The sequence below is a fragment of the Xenopus laevis genome, chromosome 2L (assembly GCF_017654675.1).
Source record: "Xenopus laevis strain J_2021 chromosome 2L, Xenopus_laevis_v10.1, whole genome shotgun sequence".
Taxonomy (NCBI): Eukaryota; Metazoa; Chordata; class Amphibia; order Anura; family Pipidae; genus Xenopus; species Xenopus laevis.
The window spans coordinates 52,596,970-52,616,254 of NC_054373.1; positions in this window are offsets into that span (position 1 = coordinate 52,596,970).

The window sequence follows — 19,285 nt, forward strand, 5'->3', positions numbered from 1 at the left end:
CTAACAATTTTAATACACGATAGGGGAAAAGTTATTCAATAATGCGTAAAGGCATTAATTCTTTGTAAATGCTTTGTTGCTTAGTAACCATTTCAACATTTTACCCTGAGCATCCTACCACAACTTTTTTTAACAAATGAATATTAGGTTTGCTTGACTTGCCTTTTATATTTCAGGCTTAAAAGCTAGCACATGTGAAAAACATGATAAAACAAACACAAATTTAGGATACATACATATAACAGGGTTCCATCTTCTTAATGGATAATGTTAGTTGATATTTTTGGTCACTAGAGGGCCTTATAAGCTGCCCCGAGCTACTGCCCCCACGCTAACCTTTACAGGGGATCCATAACAGTTCACTTTGGGTAATTACATTGTGGTTAAGATATTTTTTGCTCTGCACTGGCAAATACATTGGCCTATTGTAGTTCATTACACAATACAACAACAGTTCTCTGCAATCATTGGCTCCCATGTTGACAGTTCCTTCTAAACACAAGGCCTGTACAGCTCCCAAGATAGACGGGGGGGGGGGGGGGCTCCAATCTGACGTCAAAGGCAAGGGACAAGTAATAATGAAATTGGTGGAGTGCAATAGATAGTTTCCACAAACATTTCTGTCACTGCACTGGCCCAATAAGTTTGTTTACCCCTAATGCTTGTTTATTAAATATAACATTTTTACTTTAGAACTCTTGTACAAATCCTTCCCATGACTGATTTCTGGCTTCAAAAACTGTGATTTAATACACAGTTCATCTGGCAAATCATCACAGTACAGACAGCACCAACAGTATATGATTATGCTATTTTTGAAGTAGCTTTTTAAGGTATTTCTGAACACATATAATTGGTTATCTTCATGTGTCAAAAGATCTGTGGAATTGCACACCAGAACATTTTTGAACAAAACAAACAGCAACAGGCTTTATTCTCTTAAAGAACAATCAGGGTTTTCACTCACAATCCTTTGAGGTTTATCACATTCATGTCAGGTAACATCACAGAAATTCAGAGCCAGCACCTTGTGATATTCCTGTGGAGATAGCCTACCACATTGATAGATGAACCCTCAGGATCTCTGTACCATTACCTGGATCAGGGAAATCACTAGCTCTAAAACCCTATTAGGCTGTAATCCCTACAGTACAGGCCAGTCTTGCCTGAGGGGAGAGCTATCCCCTTGCTATCAATCCTAGTCAGAGCACAGGTTGCTCTTGCTCACAAGTTCTATCTGCCTCACTTTTCCTAGAAAGTGCTGTTACAGAGAACTACCTTGTCCTAACAAAACCTCATTCATGTGTCCCTGACTTCACCAATGGCCTCACCACCCTTGGGACCTTTCCATTACTGGGCCTAAACTCCAGGCTCCCAGCAGCATCTACTCACTCCTGGAGTCAAGTGACTGGCAAAAGGGGAAGATCCACCCCCTGCCCAGCAATTAGGAAATAAGGTAGTGTAGGGATTTAAAGCCATAGGGGAATTTTAACCCTATGGGTCTATACATACGGTTAGGAAAAATACAAGAATACTTGCTTCTGGCATGCTCGTCTTTTGTAAAGATAATCAGAATTAGAAAGAGACATCGTCTGTTTTTAGCCTGTTGGCCAGTGAAATCTATGTGATATTTCCCCAACTATGGGCTGAGGATCACACAGGGCTATGACAATCACTGATGTCTGCACCCCAAATAACTGGATCAGCAAAACTTGTCCCACCAAATCTGCAATTATTTATCTGTTATTCCCAACATAACTCAGGGTGCTCAGCCATCAATGAATACACAATATACAGAATATGCACTGAAATCTGAACAGGCTTTAAGATAATATAAATATCCTGCAATATAATTATTTGGAATTCTAAAAAAAATAAAATGTTTTAGGGTGGTAGTTATTATCATTGCAAAATCTGGTATAATTGATTATATTACATAGCTATGGCAGTATAAGTAATGTTGTAATTGCAGGCACAAAGACAGCCCTTGATTATAGGAATTGGAAAATAACAGATGTAATAGGAAGTGTTAATTAAGGCAAATAAAAACATTTAAACAGACTTCTTAATTTTCTTATTTTTTTTCTTATAAATGCTTCAGCCTTCATGCAAATAGATCTGTTAAAACATTTGCCGAAATGTTAATTATTCTATAAAGGTCAAGAGGCCTTCTCAAATGGCAACAGAACACTTACAGACTCAAAAGTCAAAACTTTTTCCACTGAAGACACTAACTTTTGGTTACTGTAGGCAGGAAATTCCTGAAAATTGAAAGTAAATGTTGGGTTCTCCTGCTTTGTTGCAGAGGACAATACACATCTATGACCATGAATCCCTACCCCACACACCTGAGCAGAGAGGTTCACGTTTACTCTCTGTACATTTTCTGAATACTCACTGATGGCCTTTAATGGGGTGGTTCACCTTGAAGTGAACTTTTAGTATTTTATAGAATGGCCAATTCTAAACAACTTTTCAAATGGCCTCATTTTTTCTTTTTTTTTTATAATAGTTTTAGAATTACTTGCCTTCTTCTTCTTACTGTTTCTCGTTTTCAAATGGGGGAATTGTTATTGCTACTTTTTATTACTCATCTTTCTATTCAGGCCTCTCCTATTCATATTCCTGTCTGTAACTTGGACCCTAGCAACCAGATTGCTGAAATTGCAAACTGGAGAGCTGCTGAATAAAGAGTTAAATAACCACAAATAATAAAAAATGAAAACTATTTGCAATTGTCAGAATATCACTTTCTATATCATATTAAAGTTTAACTCAACGGCAAAAAAAATCATTTAACCAGGAGGTAAAAATTGAATATTCAAGTAGAAAAGCATATGCAGTTTCAACCATTTGGACCAAGGGCTCCTGTTGCGCAAATGAAAGTGTGAGGACGCAGTGGGTGCCTGAGCTCTAGTTTTTAGGCTGGAAATACACGGTGTGCGTCCTTCCGATCCAACAAGACGAGAGAAAGCACAGGCGTCACGTTGAATGCGCAGAATCTAATGTAAGTAATACAAATGTCGCATCTACAAACTGATTGCATCCGAAATGACTGTCGATTGTGAACACTACAAGTTGCGTCTTCATCCGACAGTTGAGTCGTGTCGGATGCAATCAGTTTGTAGATGCGACATTTGTATTACTTAAATTAGATTCGGCGCATCCGACGTGACGCCTGCGCTTCCTCTCATCGCGTCAGATCGGAAGGATGCGCACGGTGTAGTTCTAGCTTTATTGGTGAGTTTTATTTCCCAGTGTAGTTACAAGATAGTCCAAATATTGATTGTGTCAAATATTTAAGGAATGCAATTCAGCCTTATTTCTATTATTGAATCTCTGGGTAATGTTCCTGCATGGCGATTTAGTACAAGCGGGCTGTAAGATTAATAATCGAGTAGTTCAAATCAAAGCAAATAAACAAAAACAAAAAAATATTTATACACATTTCAGCCTCAGCCTAATTTACTGCTGCTGTGGGAAAATGCAAATGAGTATAATGTATTTATAATGTGTACATTAAAAATAAAACAACACACATTGTACCCAAATTAAATTTTATGATCAACATTATCGTTTTTTCTGTAGTAGCATTAGCTCCATTAAAATGTATAATATACACAATGGCCACATAACTTGGGAACTCCGCTCCCCCTCAGCCCCAAAAGCTAGCACTTCAGCAATAATCTGCTACAAACGACAAACCGGCTGGGGCGCAGGATTCTGTGAGCGATCACGTGGGCCCCCGTACCTACTGGCACAGTAACTTGCCTTACCACAAAGACCTATATGGCGGAAGGCCTTAAGGCAGCTTAGGTACTCCCCTTTAGGACTGCAGATTATAAAGACAGGGAAAGCGGTGCCTACATAAACTGCATATATATTCCCCATGCTAGGAAACTTGCCCATTGACATTGAATGGCTCTGTAGGCCTCACCACTTAAAACATCACGCAGGCCTTGGTGGGGGTAGCACTCTCAGAGGGTGCGTGTCTGGGTCAAACATCCAGGGAACTTTTAGGTCTGACAACGTTAATATTTTTCCTCAAGACAGACAGACGTCTGCCAAGGGGCATTGACACAGCTCAATAGGCCTCAGCACAAAAGGCACTTCACAGCTTGAAAGCCATCATATACAGCTACACTCTAAGGGTGTTAAGAGAACGGATCACCGCTCAGGGAACAGTAGCACCAGGCACTATACAAAACCTCTTAACACCCTCCCAATGACGGGGGGCAAGAGTAAAGCGTGCTCTGCTGACCAAGGACCAGACTTTAAAAGTAGAACCGCAACTAAAAAACAGCCTACAGGTTCCCAGGGTGCAGAGTCATCGGACCAAGAATCATCCAATGCCTCCTGCACAAAGAAGGACATTCAGAAACTAAAAAAAGTTCTTATGCGGCTTTAAAGAAGATATTCAATCAGAACTTAGGAACTCATTAGCAGAGATCACCTCCAAACTCTCTTCCCTGGATCACAAACTCCAGACAGTCGCTCAAGATCAAGGAGATATTCAAGAGAGGCTAACCAACTCAGAAACCCAGATTCAAGATCTGCAATTACAACTTAAGGAGCTCCAAGACTCACAAGAAGACTTAGAGAACCACTCTTGACGCAAAAATCTACGCATCAGAAATGTGCCTGAAACGGTTCAACTAGAATCCTTCCTGAAATGATACTTTAAACAATTACTACCGAATATGCAGGGGAGCAACCTATTGATGGACATGAAGCTCATAGAGTACTCAGAGCAAGATCTAAGAACAATGTGCCCCTAGCGATATTATCGTGCGTTTTCACTACTTCCGCACAAAAGAACCGATACTCAATGCGGCCAGGGAAAATCAGTTAGAACTCGATGGAATTAAACCTCAACTCTACACAGATCTTACTCCATCGACTTTACAAAAGAGAAGAGAGATGAAACCACTTACAGAGACGCTGAGCCTCCAGGGCATTCCTTACAAATGGGGTTTCCCATTCAAACTCATCTACACTTGTGACAGCATTACTTATACTTATATGAGGGATCCGACGGACATTGCTGAAGCTCTTAAACATCTGGAAGGACATCAGGAGCCGACAGCAGAAGGAGAACAATAGGCTTCCCAACACCTACGGAACCATTGGGGCTACTCTTACAGCTGAGCTGGACTTGGACTAAATCTGCTCTGCAGCCTTTGTAGACTTTATAGGGTATGAAAAAGATACCCAGCTTTTGGAGCTGTTTGCAAGACTTTCAAGTAGAGACTAGTGATGGGTGAATTTATTCGGCAGGCGCGAATTTGCGGCGAATTCCCTTGATTCGCGAATATTCGCCAGTGTAAAAAAAAATGGATGCCGGCGCCGTTTCGCGTTCGTGGGAAATTTGCAAATTTTTCAGCGAATCGAAATGCCCCAAATTCGCCCATCACTAGTAGAGATCCAATTTACTTTTGAAGCACATTACATAGGAGGACTTGGTCTGATACCTATCTACCTGGAGAGGAGACATAGCTGGCGGACAAGATTTCCTACATACAGATGGCAGACCTTCAGGTTTTTCATTTAAATTTAAATGTTTGTAATAGTTAACCATTCAAATTTTGCTGCATAGTTTACCTGGTGCATAATGGTGTGATTACATAATGTTTATATTTGCATACAACTAGGGCTGGGGGGAGGGCATACCCAACAGACAATCTACTAGCCTCACTCCAATTATTGGGTAACCCCAGTGGATACAACTTAATTTGTACCCCGATAGTGGACCCTTGTGTCACAGTACAACTCAGGGTCTCCCCCCTCCTCCTTTTTTCTTTGTTATTATTGTTTTTTCTTCTTAGGTTAAAATTTCCCTAGTTATTCCCTCACCTGCACACACAATGGCAGAGGAGCCAACCGAGAGTCGCACTGGAGACCATGAACAGAGTCACCCGTTTCACTTGAAAGTGATAACACATAACTTTAGGGGGCTCAACTCACCAAATAAAAGGAAAACGGCGCTTACTGATTATGCTAAAATGAGAGCAGATCCTACTACAAGAGACTCACTTTTCACACACTTTATTTCCGAAGTACATGGGTAAGGCATACCCCAACTGCTATCTATCAAATGGAGACACAAAGTCGAAAGGGGTGGCCATCCTAATACATAGACGTGAAATTTCAACTGCAACGAAAACTTATAGACGAGGAGGCCTACTACAAAATCAATTGGTCACTATGCACCAAATACAAAAAAGACTACGTTTTTTTCTGACATTCTTTGAGAAGCTGGCAGAGGTAAAGGAAGGAAGGTTGATAATAGGGGGAGATTTAAACACGGTCTTACAGAACAACTTAGACAGAACCAGAGATACTCTTGCAGCAACACACCCCCCGGAAATTTCATCTGATACCAAACGCTTAACAAAACATCTGAGGAACCGGGCACTGGTGGATATATGGAGGGAAAGACAGTGCACAACTCATATTCATGTATTGATTTTTCGTTTACTAACTCAACTCAAATTGCTATAGTGGGGACAGCCAAAATACATGAGATAACATGGTCAGATTATGGGATGGTTGAGGCTATCTTTGATAGATGGGACGTAATAAGGGGCAGAAGTAAATGGAAACTAATTGATTCACTTTTCATAGACCAGGAGACCTGTGCAAATGTGAGAAAGACCCTGATAGACTATTTTAAAGAAAACAATCCCAAGGACACTTCCTTGGCTACTAGATGGGACCCTCATAAGGCGGTAGTGAGAGGGGTACTGATCAACATAGCAGCAAGGGCAAAGAAAGAACAACTCAGGAGGGTCTCTGCAATAACAGATGAACTTCATAGGTTGTCAATACAACATAAACAACACCCCGCTCCAGTAACCTTGTAACGTGTTAACCAATTGAGAACAGACCTGACACAACTTTTAGCAGATAAGGCAGCCTTTGCCTTAAACAGAACTAAACAGAAATATTTTGAATATGCCAATAAACCCCACACTATGCTAGCGTGCAAGTTAAGGGACTACAGCGCTGCACGGGCCATACACGCCATGGGGACACATCACGAGAGATACGCTTAAGATAGCAGAAATGTTCCGCAAATTTTACATGAAGCTATATTCAGATGATAAAGCCACCCTAGCAACACATTCACTGCAGTCTCCATTACTCTCAGATTGGACTAAGCCCCTTTCACCTGCTCAACAAGAACAGCTAAAGGCCCCCATCACACAAGAGGAAATTCAGGAAGCAGTCAAAAATGCTAAATCAGGCAAATCCCCAGGACCCGATGGCTACTCTGCAAGATATTATAAACAATTTGTTTATAATATATACCCCTCAGCTGGTCACATTCTTACAATCTTTTAATGGAAGGACGGCCCCCTACACTTCACATGCAAGTAGAAACTATATGCATGATCCACAAACAAGAAAATGATCCGTTATATTGCGAAAGTTATCGTCCAATATCATTGATCAATGTGGACATGAAGTTGTTTGCAAAAATTCTAGCTACCAGGCTGGCTCCCCATCTACCCTTGCTGGTATAACCGGACCAGGTGGGATTTATCCCAGGAAGACAGGCAGGGGATAATGTTAGGAAAGCCATCACCCTGACTTATCTGGCAGAGAAACAATCTACTTCCACAATGCTACATTCGTTAGATTCTCAAAAAGCTTTTGATAGCCTAAACTGGAAATACATGATGACGGTACTGGAGGAGATACAAATGCTGCTTCTCTTTCGGCGTGGAATCCAACAACTGTACAATGCCCCATCTCGGAGGAGATTAGAATAAGGGGGGGACAAGACAGGGATGCCCACTCTCCCCTCTTTTGTTTGCCCTTTCCCTAGAGCCATTAGCCAATGCCATAAGAAACCACCCGCAAATAAAATGTATCAGAGTAGGTGAAACAGACTATAAAATTAGCTTATATGCTGATGACATTCTCTTGACCTTGAGCTTGAGCTAACCCCAGACCTTGCTTCCACATCTTAACAGGCTGCTCGAACAATTTTGCCTCATATCAGGGTTCAAGATCAACAACTCCAAATCACAAGCAATATCAATAAAGATGCATCCTCTGGAGAAAAAACTATTACAAACCAATTTTGACTTCTGTTGAAAATGCGGGCCTGACCCCGTTGGCACTGGATCAGATCATCTGGATCCCTGAAAAAGATCGGAACCTACCTGACCATCTCCCCCCTACAACAATGCACACAATTCAAATATAGGTACAAATACAAAGAAAAGCTACATCTTTCCTCACGCAACTCAATATTCCTCGGAAAGTAAAAAATTTCCACCAGGGGTGGAAATACGAAATTTCCTTCCCTGGACTGCCAATAAAGCCTATCTATGTACAACCTTAATCAAGGGGCGAAAGATATGTACCTTTCAAGATCTCAAAGACAGTCTCCATGTAACGGTCGGCACCCAACACCAGAACAAACACCAGGCACCTTGGTCTCGGCTCGTGCTTCACCAGTAGTGTGACCGCCTTTGGGCCTCGGGAGGAGCCCTCGGCTTACTTGGATGCCACCTGGACTTAAACGAGAGGTGCAAGATGAGGGTTCTGGGTAGGCAGAGGGGCACGACTGTAGAGCAAAGTCTTTGGACAGAAGGTTGTAGTACAAGGCGTGAGGCAATAGAGTAGTCAGATCAGGCCGGGTCGAGGCAGGCAGAAAGTCAGCGTAAACAATTCAGGCCGGGTCTGGGCAGTCAGCGTTCAAAGCGAGGTCAGGCAGGCAAGGGTCAAAACCGGAAGATCAATCAGAGGGATACAGCAGAAGAGGTAGTCGAAATTCAGGCAATGGATCAGGATACAGAAGTCAGAATCGTCAGGAATAGGCAGGGGTCACAACAGGTAGTCAGAATCAAACACAGAATCAGAATAGCAACAGCTAAAGGCACCAGGAACAACCTATCATGGGCAACCATAAAGTAACCAATGCCCCTTTAAATATTTTTGAATTTGGCGCCATTGCGCGCTGACGTCATACGTCATACATCAGTGTGTACTATAATACTAGAGAAGGACTACAAACTGATATTCAGATGGTACTCTACCCCTTCAAAGCTGGCCCACCTATTGAGAAATGCCCTCTCCCCGCAATTTTTTGGGGGCTGCTGAGAGCGGGGCACATTTTATCACATGTGGTGGACCTGCGAGATAGTTAAAGCATTCTGGAAAATGGTAGCCCATACCTTGTCAGCTATTTTCAAACATCCCATTGAGCCCAAGCCCTTCTCATTTCTTCTAGGGCTGCCTCTTAAAACACTGAAAACCTCTGACTCAAAAAAAATAGCGACACATATACTCACGGGGGCAAAAACACTAAGGGAGGCCAAGGGGAAGAGCACCTCCCTACCAAATCAACAGGCCCTTCTCACTAAAGTGAAATGAATAAGAAATATGGAGACCATTAGAGCATATTTGCAGGGCAAAGGATATCAAAACGGACTATTATGGCTCCCCTGGGTAGAATTTGAGATAGCCCAGACAGAAACAAATTGACTTACGGACTTGGCTCCTCTGCATTCACCCTCTGACCTTCCCACCCCATTTTTCCCCCTTTCCCTTTCTTTTTCTATTAGTTCATTTCTTTTCCCCCCTTGGGAATTATAGAAAAGCTTTGTTAACAGATTAGGCAATACCAACCATGTAACACCATTGAATAAAAGAAGGCAGTGATAATAAAGACAACGACAGGTTTATATAATAAATATAAACTTTTATTTGTTGCATAGAGTTATATATACCAAAGTGCTTACAAATTTGACATGCCAATCTGTGATAATGTCACTAAAATTACAACTTGCATGATCATACGTGTGTTAACAATATACTTGTAAGAATTTTACAGAAAATAAAATCTCTAAATAAAGAAAAAAAATGTATAACAAAGTACAATAAAAGTTTTATGACTATCGTAAAATGTAATGTAGATGGTAGTACAAACAATTTCCATTACATCTCTTCATATATTATTTATATAATGACTTCAACCTCACAAAATAATCTCAGAAGGGATGTACTTGTTCTGTATTGCCAGGGAGTCATTTGTTGACCAGTTAATAACAGCTGACATTTAGGGGGTTATTTTTCAAAGGTCGAATTTGAGAGTTATGTGAGCTTTTTTAGACATCGAATGTACTCACAACTCAAATGGTTTACAATTTAAGAAAAAACTCCAATGGAAAAAACTCGAATCAGCGAGTTAGGAGTTAACAACCTGAAAATTTGAATTGATCGAGTCTTCCAGCAAAACTCACCTAAAAAAATTCGAACATCATGAAGGCTATTTAACATCTTCAAATGGTTCAAGAAACCTCTGCCACTGATTTTGACATGACCTCAACAGGTATTAAATGGTGTATATACGGAGTTGCTCGAAGTTTGATATTAGAAATACTGGGGGTCATTTATAAACACTGGGCAAATTTGCCCATGGGCAGTAACCCATGGCAACCAATCAGATTGCTGCATTCATTCTTCTGCTTGCATCTGGTTTCAAAAAGCTAATCACTGATTGGTTGCTATAGGTAACTGCCCATGGGCAAATTTGCCCAGTGATGATAAATGAGCCGCACTGAGATAAATTTGGACCTTGGTAAATAACCCCATGTTTAAATGCTTTTTAGCAGACTTAAGGTATGGAGACCCGAATTACGGACCCCAGGTCCTGACCATTCTAGATAATATATCCTATAATAGATAACTGACTAAATCATTCCACGTGTGGAGAAACTGTGACTGTGGCATATTACTCCTTTAAAATGGTGTCCACCATGGTGTCCCACCTGACAGGCTACCCATCCAGCGCTGCTACATGAACTAGTTCCCAGTTCAAGAAGGATGATCACACAGAATAAGTGAATTACTCCAAGGATCACCTATTCCTGAGCCTAACCACTGGAGTGCCTATATGGGCAGTGACACAACACGGTTCTAACCCTTCCTGGCCTCTTCTTTGGAACCTGATATACATCTTATGCAACTCCAACGCATCAGTGTTATGGTGGCCGTACACTGCCAGATATGCTTGTTTGGGAAGGTTGCCAAAAGAATGGATCCCTTCAGTTCATCTTAAATTTGACAGAAGGGGTAGATGTGTTATTATTCATGGTCCGTCCTGATACAAGTTTGCTGTAGTAATTCTTGCTAACAAATATCCCTCCTTAATATCAAAAGGAAACCCTTGTTCAACAGCTGTAATTCAAAATGCAGTTTTCTCATGCACTGGTGGTGACTGGTACCATTTTAAATTTAGATGTTCATAGGCTTTATTCAACTAGTCTGACCTAATTTTTAACAAGACTTTTAATACAATCCATCAAAACCCTTTACCTTCCTGGGGGTTATCAGATCATAAACCTTTATAGGTCAACCTGGACAGGTAGACTCTGCTAGTCACACAATTTAATCTATTTTAATATGGCTTCAAATACGAAACTATCTTGAGGAGCTTTACTTTATTTATGGTGGAACAGGTCCTAGGGGGTTATTTACTAAACTCCAAATGCAAAAATCACGAAAAAAAATCTGACTTTTAAAAAATGATGAATTTTTTGGAATTTATTAAACCCCGAGGATGTAAAAGTCTGAATCTGAAAATCCGGCATCTCAGACCTGTCGAGGTTGCAGATAAGTCAATGGGAGAAGTCCCAATGATTATTTGATGTGCGCTGGGTTTCGGGCAATATCATCAAACAAGAAAGTAAAATATTTTTTCCCAACTTTTCCTTTCCCTCCCCTAATTTGCATATGCAAATTACAATTCGGATCCGGTATTTGGCCAAATCTTTCACAAAGGATTCGGGGATTCGGCCGAATCCCAAATAGTGGATTCGGTGCATCCCTACTGGATAATGAATCCGATACCATTAGTATTAATTTAGGCCACAACAGAAATGTGTTTTAATACAATACTTTAGTACAATCTCTGCTCTTATACATTGTAGAAAAGTTTGTCCACTAAACTTGGGTTTAGGTGTTTAAGGTGGTTATTTACTAAACTCCGAATGCAAAAATCACAAAACATTCTTGATTTTATTTATATACAATCAGATTTTTAAAAAATCACAAATTTTTCGGAATTTATTAAACCCTGACGATGGAAAACTCAGAATCTGAAAATTGGCATCTCAGACCTGTCGAGGTTGCATATAAGTCGATGGGAGAAGTCCCAATGATTTTTTGATGTGCGCTGGGTTTTGTGCAATACCCTGAAGTTTTCTGTGTTTTCGGATGAAAAGTACGAAAAAATTGTGAAATTCATGAAAAGCAAAGCAATTTTTCAGGAAAATCTAATGATAAATAAGAGTAAAAAACCCAAGCGGATTTGATCAGAGTTTGTAACGTAAAATATTGACATAAATTCAGACTTAGATAAATAACTTGATATATGTACATCAAATGTCAGGAACTTGATGTACATATAGGGGCCGATTCATGAAGCTCGAGTGAAGGATTCGAATTAAAAAAACTTTGAATTTCGAAGTATTTTTTGGGTACTTCGACCATCGAATTGGTTAAATTCGATCGAATTCGAACGATTCGAACGATTCGAAGTAAAAATCGTTCGACTATTCGACCATTCGATAATCGAAGTACTGTCTCTTTAAAAAATACTTCGACCACCTACTTCGGTAGATAAAACCTACCGAAGTCAATGTTAGCCTATGGGGAAGGTCCCCATAGGCTTGCCTGTGATTTTTTGATCGAAGGATTTTCCTTCGATCGTTGGATTAAAATCCTTCGAATCGTTCGATCGATCGCAGGATTTGCGCAAAATCGTTCGACTTCGATATTCGAAGTCGAACGATTTTAGTTCCCAGTCGAATATCGAGGGTTAATTAACCCTCGATATTTGACTCTTGATGAATCGGCCCCATAGAAATCACTTTCATCCATTGTCAAAGTTTCTGTTATGTAAGATTAAATTTTTTTTAAAAAATTACACACATATTTATAGATGAATTTTTTTTTTATGTATATGTAATGTATTACATGTGTAATACATGTAATGTATGCGTAATATGTAATGTATGCGTAATATGTAATGTATGCGTAATAGAGCTCCCTTTTCAATTGTAAGCTCTTCAGTGCAACACAGTTAAAGCAAGGAAATTACAAAATTATACAGGTAAATGAAAAATACAAGACAACTTTTTTTTTTGTGTCTATGGTTTAATAAAAGAAACGCAAAGTGGCAATTAGCTTGTGCTCTGCCATATTCTGTTTAGTTGAAGTAGGAAAATCATAGAGCTCTAATTAAACGTTCACGGGTGACATAATTATTGAGTAATTATTGCATGTTAAAATATCCATCATCTTTTGGAGATTACTCCAGAGTTCAATTACACCTTTTCATTGAAAGCTAGGGAGCTCTGTGATGTAACAGTGATGTTTACCATCTAGATGCAGATCTATTAAACACGACTCTGCTCACTGGGAGTCTATTTAATTAATTGGTTGCATGTGAATTGGAGAAGTTTCAAATCTATTAATTTATATCTCTGGAGAAATAAGCTTGTATAGCTTCCTTGTGGCCTACAATACATTTCATGTTATGCCAGCACACAAGTAATACAAGAGTGGGGATGGCATCACTTGTGGCATGGCCTCCACCTATCACTCACTTGCAGCAGGGCCGGAACTAAGGGTAGGCAGAAGAGGCAGCTGTCTAGGGCACAATGATTGGGGGGTGCTAGGCAGTGACCGCTTCTGCCTATCCCTAGACCAGACTCAACTGCCAATTGGCCTGCTCAAGGGTGTGCAATGGGGGAAGGGACGAGTTGCCTAGGGTGCCCGGCCGGCCTGGCCAACCTCTGACTTGCAGCATGGCATCCATATGTCAGTGTACACACAGGGTCAATATCAGAGAAAAAACACAAAAGCATGCATTATCACACCTAGATCCATCCTGTGGGTACATCAGTGGAGTAGTTCAATCTACAGTGATTATTTATTTATATCACTGTTACAAAATACAAGCAAATTATTCATAAAAAAACCTAAAAGGTTGAACTTGTTGTGTCTTTTTTCAACCTTATTTACTATGTTACTATGTTACTATGTTACTATGTAACATTACTTTCTCTAATGCTCCCAAGCCCAGATTTATCAGACAAGACACTTTTCCAACCACAATCATTTCTAGTCAGTAAAACCTATACTGGACATCTAAATGACCTTACTTTGAAATAGGTGTCCTGCACAATTAACCACCTCTGTATTTGGGGTACTTCATTCAAATACAGCAGTATCTTATTTGGATCCCCATTAATTTAGGTCTGTTGTTTTAGGAAAACATCCAGTGTGGAGTCTGTAGTGTAAATACCTTCCAAGTTGTTAATACACCTATTTATAAATATATATCTGTTTAGCCCCAATATCTGTATAGTACCAACTGTGGTTAGTCTGACCCTTACAATTAAAAACAACCTAGTGGACCCATTCTGCAAACTGACCTGTTTTACTTGAACAATGTTTAAAATGTGTCATAGTAAAATATGTTGAAATACACACATCCATCAAGTTCGACCTTTTATGTCTATACAGTATATAACCTGCTAGTTGATCCAGTGGAAGGCAAATAAATCCCATTTGAAGCCTCTCCTATTTGGCTGAGAGTGGGAAAAATTCCTTCCTGACTCCAAAATGGCAATCGGACTAGTCCCTGGATCAACTTGTACTATGAGCTATCTCCCATAACCCTGTATTCCCTTACTTGCTAAAAAGCCATCCAACCCCTTCTTAAAGCTATCTAATGTATCAGCCTGTACTACTGATTCAGGGAGAGAATTCCACATCTTCACAGCTCTCACTGTAAAAAAACACTTTTCCCAAATATGTAGATGGTATCCCCTTTCTTCTAATTGAAATGGATGCCATTGTATCCTGCTTATACATTTACATTTAATAACAGATGTACAAGTATAAATGTGAAATTAAGTTTCACTGAATTTCAACAGCATCCAGTAGGTCTGTAAAATGCACATCCACATTGTTATTATGTTGGATTTTCACCCCTGCTGTGGGTTAGGAGAGCGGTGAGTGACTCAACTTTGAAACTGTATGTGGAATGTAAGAAAAGGTGGGTTTGGGGTATGGGCAACCGAACAATAGAAAATATTTGGTGAGCATATAGAAAAGTGATATAGCTGTTTAACTGGATAGCGTGAATGCCTGCATAACTCTGATTTTAAGAAATGCGTAAAGAAATAATTTCTCAAGTTTCAGAGCACCTAAAACTTGTTTTAAACCAACAGCCCTGTAACTTATCCTGAAACTTTGCTGGTGTCTGGGGTCTAAACCATGTGTTTTAAATAAAGGCTTTTTTTTATCATTCTACAAGGTTATAGAACAGATGAATAGCACTTCTTTAAAGGAGATTAGGGTGTCATAACTGAACACTTTTTCAGGCAACCCTAAACATCCACAATAAAGAATGTGAATTATACTAATAAGAGTAATGTGACTAGCTGTACCTATGTACTAAGGGAATCACTGTATTTGATATCTAGGCATGTTGCGTTTGGCACAGCCCCTTGTATACGAACCCGCCTATCATTTCTGACGCCAACAGTTGTTACACGTGACTTTTTGATGTGGCGACTTTTTTGAGGTTGTCTTTTTTGACGTGTTAAAACACCTATTTCTAGATGTAATTGAAAATCATGTATGATGTATTCAGCCAAGTGATGGCACCCTCTTTGCAGCCCTTTCTTCAGTGGTATTTCCAGTGGCAGCAATAAGCACGTTGCCGGTATGCTCATTTTTACTTAATTTCTACTTTATACCTGGACTGCAGTGTTCACAGAAAGAGGGAAGCTTGAGATCATATTGATGGCTCATGCCGTGCAATGATGAACTGGTCTATATTGCAGCCAAGTGGAGAGAGTGGGTGAAGCTACCTGTTGCTGCTTCCCCTTAGGACAGAACCTAGGGCCTAAAGAGATTGAGGCAGGTGCGACTTCTGCAGGGTCAGGCAGATCATAGAGTCTTGTGCAACAGATCAGGAACCTCAAGACTTAAAGTGGTTAAAGGGATTGATCAGTCAGGACTGGATGAGTGACTAAAGCTGACCATAGACGAACAGAAACAATATTTCCGGTGTGTATCATGGGAGACAAGAAGATTGATAACGACAGAAGACTTGGATATTGGTCAGCTGGTCGATCGGGCCAACCAAAAAATTTTGATTGGGTGCCTTTGAAGGCCCCCGAACATCGGACATTGTTAGTGCTGAATCATTAGATACAGGTAGAATTCTATTGTTTCTACCTGTATATCTGACGATTCAGATCTACACGCAGTGTCGGACTGGGACACGAGGGGCCCACCAAAAACCCTTAGACCAGGTGCCCATCCAAAAACCTTGAGACCAGGGCCCACTCAAAGTATTATTTTCTTCCTTTCCTTGCTCAACCTCTATTTTTCTTTACATTCTATAACCTATTATTCCATCTATTTAGCCTCTTTATTCTCATAGAAATAGGGAATGGCCATGACATAGGGCAAATGTTTAGAAGCAGGAGGGCCCACTGACACCTTGGCCCACCGGGAGTTTTCCTGGTATCCCGGTGGGCCAGTCTGACACTGTCTACACGTTAGTATTGAAATTGAAATAAACAATCTTTCCTGGAAAGATCGTAATTGTAGAATATATTCACAGGCTAGGACAGTACATCAGAGCCAACTGCATATGAATTCCCTGAGGATGTAGTCAAGGTAGTACAGCATACCTTCAGGCAGAAATACCTGACACCTGGTCTGGATCTCGCCCAGTAGAGTGGTTAGGAAAAAGAACCTAAAGCCTGATACCCTATCCACTGTGGTTCCTTCATTGTAGGCAAATCTTATAGCCTGGAAAGCAACTCCTTGCTACAAATCTTGATGGAGCACTCAGCTGCTCTTTCTCTCTTCCCTCACTATTTTACTCTCCTAGAAAGTCTATAACAGATAGTAACCTTGTCACTAACTAGCCTCGTTCACGGGGTCCCTACTCTCCGACTTATCTCTTTCTAGAGGTACAGGTCCCTCTAGGGAAACTTGGCTTTACCGGACCTTGTTGTACCCAGGCTCCATGGAAACATCCAGTTAAATCAGCAACCAGAAGCCAAAGAGGAAGATCTACCCCTTCTCGCTCACTATATCAAAGTGTGACAGAATGTGGTCACAACACCTCTTGGCCAATGGCACAGTTATGCAAATTACAACTAGCTATTGTACATGGGCATCTGGCCAGCAACTGGGGAGATCAGAAAGTGTAGGAATTTAAAGTCATAGGGGCACATTAACCCTATGTGTCCCTACAGCGACTAATATAAGCATCTCCATTATGGATTCTAAAAGTCCAAACCAAAATCATTTCAAATAATGTTTTCCCTTTTACCGTAAACCCATTACATCTTAATATTGGCTCTGGCACTATTACCGTTTTTGGGGAATAAAAGATATTGCTGTGCTTTTACCATTGGCGCTGAGCCTGGGTTGGATCTTGAGAGACACTTTTCCAGATAAATGATATGAGCAGGGCCGCTAGGCCAATGTGGCAAGTTGAGAAACTCACAGCATGGAGCTGCCTCAGGAAGGTAAGAATTGTCCCTGGATATGAGTTGCAAAACATTGGGAAACATTTATCTCAGGACAGCCTACCAAAGAATCATGTAAAATATAAATGAGAACTGTTTGCTTTAGGTCAAACTATGTTTCTCAAGTCTACAGGAGATTTATTTAGTCCTTTGCTACTTTCTGTATGAGAAATATTGTCATCGATATATCTGTAATGACTTCTACTGCATTTGTAAAGAGTAATCATATCTAGTGATAGGCGAATTTAATTGGCAGGCGCAAATTTGTGGCGAATTTCTGTGTTTCGACGTTGGCAAAAAAAAATTGTGAAACTGGCGTGGAAATGAAATGTGTCAGTGTCACTAGTTATGAAGCACTGCAATTTTCATTTGTAAGAAATATCCCCCAAACTGTCCCTGGCCCACCAGGATTACTGGTTCTGTCACTCACTCTGGCTAGTGGCAAGATGATTCTTCAAAAAGCTGGCATACTGTTTAAACTTGTGCTCCAGTATATGGAATAACCCTGTTTTCTTCAAGCTAAAAATGTATTTAAGTGTAGTTGCAAAAACATGAATAGGACTGAAGTGATGGATACAACAAGCATTACACTAATGTCATTAGCATCTAGATCCACATTGGACATGATAAAGGTTTAAATCCAAATTGATTTATTCATGGCAAACACGGACCTGTTATAAACAATAAGATGATGGCTCAAAAAGCCCTGTACTCAGTTGTCTTATACAGTATGTCCCATGTCAGAACTGGTAAGCTGTTATCTCCTAGTTGCACTCTCTGTGGCCAAATAATACTGGATGTTAACCCTTTAGCATCAAATTGTGTGTGGTTCCTACTCTGAAAATCAGCCATGTCAGAACTGAGCATTCCCTTGACTGAATTTTCATGGTGGAAAAGAACATGAGACATGTAGATGTTGCAAAGTGTCATAAGTAAAATACCTTTGGAATACAGATACCAAGACATTTATTAGGTAAGATTTATCATTCAGAAAATCAACATCACACAGATATCAGCATTACAATATACTTTATTAAGTGCAGTGTGAAAGGAGATGGAGTTCCATTGAGTAGAACAGGGTAGTATACAAGTGAAAGCTGCCATGATATTCACACTTTGCATCCCCTGAAAAATGGAGAGCAGGTCCTACGCCTTCCTGATGAATACATCACTGTCTGCATTGGCAGCACTGTATTTATGAGCAGCAGTCTAGGGGAATCGTGTAGACATCCCCTCTCCAACCCTCTAATTTGCAAGTTAAGCAAGGGAGCTTCAGTGATTTCATGGTGCTTAGGAGGCTCGTCTTCACTGCTTAGGACAGGGCTGCCTTATGCTTAACAACACCTACCCTCTACACAAGAAGCAAGTGCTGGGTAAATATGCACTAAGGATCACTGAAAGGCTGGAAAGGCCACACATTTTTTTCTTATCTCAACACAATTGGGGCTCATTTATCAACACTGGGCAAATTTGCCCATGGGCAGTTACCTATAGCAACCAATCAGTGATTAGGTTTTTGAAGCCAGCTGCAAGTAGAACAATGAATGCAGCAATTTGATTGGTTGCTATGGGTGAATTTGTCCAGTGTTGATAAATGACCCCTAATGTCTTTCAAGACAAGTTTTAGGTTTTACAAGATACCTGATAAAGACCCTGATCTGGTTATATACTAGGGAAACATCAGTTCAGAGCAAAAAGTGATT